The sequence below is a fragment of the Marmota flaviventris genome, chromosome 3 (assembly GCF_047511675.1).
Source record: "Marmota flaviventris isolate mMarFla1 chromosome 3, mMarFla1.hap1, whole genome shotgun sequence".
Taxonomy (NCBI): domain Eukaryota; kingdom Metazoa; phylum Chordata; class Mammalia; order Rodentia; family Sciuridae; genus Marmota; species Marmota flaviventris.
In genome coordinates this window covers 130,654,855-130,663,302 of record NC_092500.1, presented here as the reverse complement: position 1 = coordinate 130,663,302, position 8,448 = coordinate 130,654,855, and the positions used below count along the sequence as shown (strand labels likewise).

The following is an 8,448-nucleotide window of genomic DNA, read 5'->3' as shown; positions in this document are numbered from 1 at the left end:
AGAGACAGGATCTCAGTGAGTTCCTTAGGGCCTCACTAAGTTGCCGAGGCTGGCCTCGAACTTGCAATCCTCCTGTCTCTGCCTCCCAAGCTGCTGGATGACAGGCAGGCACCCTCATGCCCTTTCTAGACATTGTCTTTTGGTAAAGTTCTGATATGGAATGTGCTGTTTGCATTTTGATGATTTACCTCAATACATATAGATGGCATAGACATCATGAGTAATGGAACCACTTACTTTCACCTGTCACACAAATATTTACTTTCTGAATGGGCCTTCAAGGGAAAACGGTGAGTTGGATCTCAACTGGGCACAGCCTGGTTTAGCACAGTGTGATATTTGGGTCTGGAATGCCTGGTGCCCAGGTGTTGAAGGACTCATGTCCAGCCTGTGGCACTCTGGGGAGGAAATGAGACCTTCAGGATGTGAGGCCTATTGGGAGGAATATAGATCATAGAGGGCTTGCCCTTGAAGTAAATATTGAACCCTGGCCCCTCCCTGTCTCCCTTCTGGTTTGTGGATACCACGAGGAAAGCAACCTTGTCCCACCCCACGCTCCCCACCATGATGGACGACACTACCACAGACCCAAAGCAACAGGGCCAAGTGGCCATAGATGGCAACCTCTGTAATTGTGAACCAAAACAAAAGAATATTTCCTCCTTTTAAGTTGTTGATCTCTCTGGTGTTTTTCACAGACGTGAAAAATTAACCAAAAGATTCCTTTCCAGTAGTGGTACACAAGATGTGGTCCTTTCTGTGACTCTAACAGATGATGTGTTTCAAAAGCCTTTGCAATGGATTTATGAAAGGAGTTTGGAAGAGTTTGGTGGAGCAGGCTAGGGAAAGTCTAGAATTCCACAGGCAGAGCTTCACGGGTGATCATGGTGTGGGCTTAAAACCAAACTGGCACTGACTGGCATGTGGACAGTACAGACTGTGCTCATGAGGCCTCAGACAGGAGTGAGAGTTCTCCTGGAAATCAGGACAGGCCACCCGTGCAATTCTGGCAAAGAACTTGTTCACATTTGGCTCGTGCTACCAAGACAGTGGGGCAGGCTGAGTTTAAAGATGATGGGGTCCTTAACTGGCAGAGGACATTTCTAGCTAACACAACATTCAGGCTGTGGCCTGAGCATGGCTGGCTTCTTTATGCCAGATTCACGATGAGAATTGGAAGAAAAAAAAAAAAAAAGCATATCAGAAAGATATGGAAGCCTCCACCATTTGGTCAGAAAAGAAGCACTTGTAAAGTCCTGTCAAGGAGGAGAGGGTCACTAATGAGATGTCACTATTTTAAAAGAAGCCAAGTACTTTGCACAAGGATGGTAAGAAAGATGCTTTGAGGGTCTATCAGAAATCAGCAAGAAGCCATCCATGGCAGGCTCAGAGGTGTCAACTTTTTCAAAGAAGACTCTCCTCAGAGAAGAAACTGCAGATGCACTGCTCGTACAATGCTGCTTAGTGTGCACAATGTCAGAGTCCTTGCTAGTAGCAGAAGAGGTGGATGCAGCTTGTAGAGGGCATCAGGGCTGCCGAGGGGGCTCAGGAGGGCAGAGATGCCAGGGATGAGGGCTGCCTGCTAAGGGCTGCCTGTTGAGAGGCCTGTGTGCTGCACCCATCAGGGTCATTGTGAGGAGACCCTTAAGCCCTTTGGAGATCACACGTGCCCTGGGCAGGGAGCTGAAGATCTAGTGTTTGTTCTGCTTTTGTTTTCTGAGCTTTGGAGGTCCTACCAGAAAACCTACATGTACCCATGTACTTCTACAGTTTCAGGTCCTATATGTTGGTCTTTGACCCATCTTAGTGTGATCCGGGGTGGCTTGAGAGAGAGCAGGTCTCTTTTCAGTCTACCATGTTAATCCAGTCTTTCTGGTACTATTTAATAAAGAGGCAGTATTTTATCCTCTGGATGTTTGGGGAGACTTTCTTGAGAATCATTTGACTGTAGGTGTGTGGGTGCATTTCTGGCCTGTTCCGTTAGTCTGTGTGTCTGTTTCAATGTCAATATCCTGCTGTCTTAACTACTATGGATTTTTGGTAAGTTTTGAAACGAGGTACTGTGATGTCCTCTGACCTCTTCCTTTTGTTCAAGATGGTTTTGGTTACTCCAGGTCTTCACATCTCCATATGAATTTTTAGGATCTTTTTCTGCTTCCATGAAGAATATCACTGGCCTTGTGATAAGGATTGCACTGAAACTGTAGCTCACTTGTGGGGAGGGTGGCCACTTTTAAAACACTCATATTCCTATACTCCAATGATGAATCTGCTGTTGATTTTTCATTCTGATACTTTGCTGAATTCATTTATGAGTTCTGTAAATCAGGTAGGATTTTTTGGAATGTTCTAAATATAAGATCATGTTGTTGGCAAACAGAGATAATTTAAGCTCTTCTTTTCCTGTTTGTATCCCTTTAATTTCCTTTTCTTGCCTAATCGCTCTGGCTAGTGTTTCAAGGACCGTGTTAAATAGGAGTGGTGAAGGTGGGTATCCTTGCCTTGCTCCTGCCTTTAGAAGAGATGCTTTAATTTTTCTCCATTCACAATTGGCTTGGGTTTTTTCATACACAGTCTTTACATTATGAGGGATGTTCCTTCTATCCCTAGGTTTTCTGACATGAATGGGTGCTGTACTTTGTTAAATACCTTTTCTGCATTTATTAAGATAATCATGTGATGATTCCCTTTAAGTCTTTTGATGTGGTGAGTCACATTGATTGATTTCTGTTTGTTGAGCCAACCTTACATCCCTGGGATGAACCCCACTTGATCATGATGCGCTCTCTCTTTCATGTGTTTTCGTATGCAATTGGCCAATAGTTTTTTTTAAGAATGTTTACATCTGTGTTCATGAAAGATATTGGTCAAAAGTTTCCTTTCCCTGGTGGGTCTTTGTCTGCTTTTGGCTTTAGAGTGATACTAGTTCCAGAATTCTCTGAAAATCCTCCATGATTTTTTAATAATTTTTATTATTTGTTGATGGACCTTCATTTTGTTTACTTATTTACATGTGGTGCTGAGAATTGAACCCAGTGCCTTATGCATGCTTGGCAAGTGCTGTACCGCTGAGCCCCAGCCCCAGCCCCAGCCCTAAAATCCTACCTTTTGATAGTGGAAATGAAAACTCAATGGATACACACTTATCCCAGAGAAACGAAGGCTTGTGTTCATTTATGTGTGTGCATGAACATTTACATCTCTTTATTGATTTTTTTTTCTTTTGTACTGAGGATGGAACCCAGGGGGACTCTACCACTGAGCCTCACCTCCAGTCTTTCTTAAATTTTTATTTTGAGACAGGGTCCTGCTAAGTTGCTGAGGCTGGCCTCAAACATGCGATCCTCCTGCCTCAACCTCCCAGGTAGCTAGGATTACAGTTCTGAGCAACCACACCCAACCTACTTTATTCTCAAGGGCCCCAGTGTGGGAAGGACCAAAAATGTTCTTCAATGAGTGAATGATTAAGCAAATTTTGGTGTGTCCATATAATGGAATCTACTCAACCATTAAAAATGAAAGAAGTGGAGTGACATTTTGGAAAATGGTGGAAGAAGAAGTTTCCAGAATCTATTTACTGAAACAAGTGGGCTGCCCGAGGGAGTGTCTGAGCCCCCGTTACCCCAGCCAATGTGTGTGTCACCAAAGATGCCCTTTCCTGCAGTATGTTTCAAGCCCCTGTCTAGGAAGCTGGCAGGATCCTCTGGCCCAGAGAGGAAATGGGAAAACCTAAAGTTAAGTTGAAGATTTGCACAGCCCTGGTGAGGTTCCCTGAAACATCTCATTTTACTTCCCTTTAAAAGTCTCCTGGCGATCCAGGCTGGGGGCCTGGGCCTGGCATCCCAGCAGCTCAGGAGGCTGAGGCAGGAGGATCTCTAGTTCAAAGCCAGCCTCAACAACTCGGCAAGACCCTGTTGCAAAATACAAAAGTAAAAAGGACTGGGGATGGGGCTCAGTGGTTAAGCACCCCTGGGTTCCATCTCTGGTACCAAAAAGAAAGAGAGAGGGAGAGAGAGAAAGAAAAGAAACATAAAGGGAGGAAGGGAGGGAGGGAGGGAGGGGAAAGCAATCTCCTGGGAGTCTCCTAACAGCTCTGACCTGTACCCCTCCCACTCACTGTCTCCTTCTCAGTCTGTTCTTAGTCTTCATCAACAGGAGAGTAAGGTCACCCCAGGTCCTCTATGCCAGGAGGCCATTGCTCAGGGCCACTACTCCACAACCCCCACACACACACCTAAGATCAACTACCTGGCGCAGGAAAAGATGGCCCCTCCTGGAGGTGCAGGAGCTGCCCAGGACCAGGCTGGACAGCTCCTGTCCTGGTCCAGCCTCTCTCCACATCCCCTGTCCTTCCACCTCCTTCTGCTGAAGGATTCCCTCAGTGAGTTCCTTGTCCTCGAGCCCCCCCTAACACGTGTACATTAGCCTTCATATTCACACTCTTGAGCAAGGCCCAGTGACCTCAGAGCAGAAAGGGTCATTGCTCCCTGCCTCTCCTTTCTTCCTACCTCCTGCTTCCAGAAGAACCATCTTAGCCCAAGGACACTCCAACCCTGGTCCATATTCCCTCATCCATGCAGGGGTGATGGACAGGCAGCTCTGACCAGCTGTTCTCAGCCTTGCCAGGCCTCCCCAGGACACAAGATCATTCTAAGCACGTGACACGTGTGACCACATCCGATGCCCCCCATAACCCTTGAGGTGGTACTAACACTGTCCCCTGGCAGATGGCGGTAACTGGGGAGCAGAGAGGCAGAAGACAGGAATTCAGGCTGCAGAGCCCAAGGCCCAGGCCAGACCCCGGCCTGGTGGTACCTGGGGGCTGGAGCTCGGGTCATGACAAGGTCCGCCAGGACAGGTCAGCCACAGTGACGTCTCCACCCGCTTGCTGCTGTCCACGGTCACTCCCTGGGCCAGCAAAACCCAGGATTTAGCTGTTGCCCTGATTGTGACCTCAGAGGCTTCTATGGGCCCTTCCTGGCCAGAGCCATGGAGTGCAGGCTACCTCCATGGGGTGACAGTGAGGACCATGGTCAACATCCGCCCCAATGGCCTCTCCTAACCAGAGCGCAGTGGCCCGGCATCTGCTTGAGGTCCCCCCTGGGGCTGGGCCTACCTTCTGGCTGAGCCTCCCAAGGGAGGCTTGTGGCCAGGGGTCCAGCCTTGGGGAAACCATAGCAACCCTCCTGTTGTCCTTCCTGGACTGTCTGACCCATGCCCCACCGTGGTCGTGTTCAGAATTGGGGATGGGGCTGCCTGGTGAGCTCTGGCAGCCAATGAGGCCAGGAAGGATAGCCCCAAGTCAGTTTGGGGAGCAGCGAGTACCCAGTGGTAGAGATGATCCAGGATGGATGCTCATGAGGTCAGAGGGCTGCCCCGGACTCCCACCCCTGGGAAGCTGAAGGAGTCAAGGTGCTAGGCCCATGCCCCTCACGTAGGCAACTAGTATGGCCACCATGGAATGGCTTTGAGGGACTTCTGGGTTCTGCCCACCCAAACTTTCTGAGGCCACGTAGTCCAGCACCTACCCAAAGCCCTCCTGTCCCCTGCACTGGCCTTTCAGAGCTTCCATGTCCCTCCCCAAATCTGGAGGTGATGATGGCATGTCCTCCACAGAGGGGGAGAATTAAGCAAGGCCTCTGCAGCACTGTGTCCCATCCTGCCCTTCTCTAGAGAATACCCCTTGCCTTCCAGCCATGGCTAAAAGGGTCCCGTCCTGACACCCTGCACCATGGAACCGAGAACCCACAAGAGGTGTCCCCAACATAAGAAACCCAAGACCAAGACCCAAGACAGATTCACCAACAACTTTACATACAGGTACCCAAAGCCCAGACCCCTAAGTCCCCTGTGCCCCCAGCCCCCCACCAGAGCATTCCGGGGCGTTCAAGGGGCAGAGTCCCCCGTGCCCAGGCCCTAGGAGCCCTGCTGTGGGGACAGTCTCGAGCTGCCTTGTTGCCTACTGTCCCCCACCTTATCCCAGCCCAGGCTGAGGGGCCTCCAGAGAGGTGCCCACGTCAAGCATGCAGAAGGGTGCCCGGCAGGTAGAAAGTTCCAGAAGAGCGAACACACCTTCGGGGGGCCACCTCCACAAGAGGACACGTGTTGCAGGTTCTTGTGGATGACAGAGCCCACCACCGAGTCCCTGAAAGTCTGGGACAGCAGGAACACCTCCCCCAGGGACTTGTTGCCCGTGCAGAAGAAGCTGGTGGCCACAAGGTCCATCCCTGTCCCAGGGTGAGTCCCGCCCTGGCAGCCCTCCAGTGACCACAGGCCAGCCCAGGACGCAGTATAGGAAAGAACCACCCGGGACACACACCAAAAGCAACAGGGCTCACTTGCCTGCGACAGTGCATCATGATCCCGAGGGTCTGGGACAAAGGCCTGCACCCCAGCTTCCTGGTGCCCCAGCCCCACCCGGTGCCCTGGCCTCTCCCACACAGCATGCACCTCGGCCTCTGCCCCTAAGCCCCACTGTCCCCTTCTCATGGAGCCGCAGGACCATCAGGTCCCCAAGTCCTGCCACAGACCCTGAATGGAACCCCCCTTAGGTGAAATGTGATCTATCTAGTGCCTGGTGGCTACATGTGGGAGAGGGTCCCCACCTTGTCCCCCATTTCTGGCCTCCTGCCTGAGCCTCCCCCTGGGAGCCATGAAGGCCGGCCTTCAGAGAAGGGCAGGGAGCGAAAATGGTGGGGCATCAGGGAGCTTGGGGAAGGAGGGGCTGGGGGATTTCACATGCTGATGCCCCATGAGGGAATAATGTAAGGTCCCTCCTAGAGAGAGGGACAGGCCACTTTCCATCCCTAAGAGACAGGCAGCGGGTGGGTCCCCCTGGGTGGAAGTGCCAGCCAACATGTCCCCACATGTATCTACTAAAGAGGGTGCCCTAGAAGGGGTCTGGTGAAGAGAGGTGTCCCTGCCCATCACCTCATGCATGGGTAGCACTTGAGGACCCCCGGCCATGCGCCGGGCAGGGGGCACAGGAGGCCACAGGGACCTGCCAGGTCTGGGCTTGGGTGTTGGTGGCCACAGGAGGTGAGCCTGTGGTGCACTCTGGCCTTCCTGGGCAGCCAGCAGGTCATCAGGCTCGGTGGGAGAGATGAGGACAGGTTGTAGCCGCTCTGGTTAAAACCACCCCGAGGGAGCCCCCTCTGCCACCCCTGGACCCCACTGGCTGTGTTCCCGGGGTGAGGTGTGGATGTGGCTGGCTCCCTAGGCTCATGGCTCCACAGCACACCGCATCAGCCAGCATCTACCCATCGCCACCACAGCCACCCCAGTGCCACCTTTGGGAACTCAAGTTACTGAGCCTCCACTTCCCCAAGCAAGCCGGACACCCGCCATTCCCTCTGCACAGCGACACTAATGACCCCTGGCTCAGGGAAGCAAATCAGCCATCGAGGGGCTTCTCCTAATGCCCCCAGGTCTGTGGTGACCTTCCTCTCAGCCACCTTCTCCTTGGCATGCTCTGGGCAGAAGCTGCAGAGTCTGTCGTGAGGGGAATGCCCTGATGGCCACGGGAGACTAGGACCTCTCTGCCTCCCCAAGAACCACATCTACCACACGTGTACATAGTAATAAAGTTTGTATATTGAAATCCCACTTCTGCATGGACTGGTCACTGTCTCAGAGTCTCTCTTTTCTGGTGTGTAGAAGTGGGGTCATTATGTATCATCTTGCAGGACTGGTGTGAGGCTCAGGAAGAAAGCACATGTCTCCGGAGGCTGAGGCAGGAGGACCCAAAGTTGGAGGCCAGCCTCAGCAACTTAAGTGAGGCCCTAAGCAACTTCATGAAACCCTATATATGAAAACGGCTGGGGATGGGGCTCAGTGGTTAAGCACCCCTGGGTTCAATCCCCCGGACCAGAAAAAAGAGAAATAAAGCAAATGTCACTAAGGACTTGATCCAAATACACATGGAAGTCAAGATGATAGGACACGCTAGTCACTCCAGTACTGTCAGAAATAGTGAAAGACCTCAAACCAACCAAACACTACTAGTAGGAAACTACTGATATTTACACCTACTCAGACATACTGTGTAGACTTTAAAAGTGAAGAACCAACTCTGTATATTGATTTGGAATGATCTACAAGACAGATTAAGAGGGGTTTTGCCAGGCTCAGTGGCCCACGTTTGTCATCCCAGTGACTCAGGAGGTTGAGGCAGGAGGATCGTGAGTTCAAAGTCAGCCTCAGCCAAAGGGAGGCCCTAAGCAACTCAGTGAAACCCTGTCTCTTAATAAAATGCAAAACAGGGCTGGGGACTGGGCGCCATGGTCAAGTGTCCCTGAGTTCAATCCCTGGTTCCCAAAAAATAAAAAATGCCACGTGACCTTTAGTTCCTGTTGTCTGTCACTTGAGGAAAGGGGGACTGTCTTAATAGTTACCAGCAAAGGGGGTGTCAAATGAAAGGCCACCTGAGCACCTCCTGTGTCACCCAGT

At 51.3% G+C, this 8,448-nt stretch overlaps 1 long non-coding RNA gene across 3 annotated transcripts in view; it reads left to right on the top strand.

The window, feature by feature from the left end:
- The window catches only part of LOC139705251 (uncharacterized), a 41,264-nt gene extending 33,668 nt beyond the window's left edge, over positions 1-7,596 (top strand). For 2 of the 3 annotated variants that reach the window (XR_011707154.1, XR_011707152.1), the window contains one exon: positions 5,695-7,596. This is a non-coding gene — a long non-coding RNA (uncharacterized lncRNA). The remainder of the gene's footprint in view (positions 1-5,694) is intronic. The other variant, XR_011707153.1, reaches the window with a different exon arrangement.
- Positions 7,597-8,448: the final 852 nt, after the last annotated feature.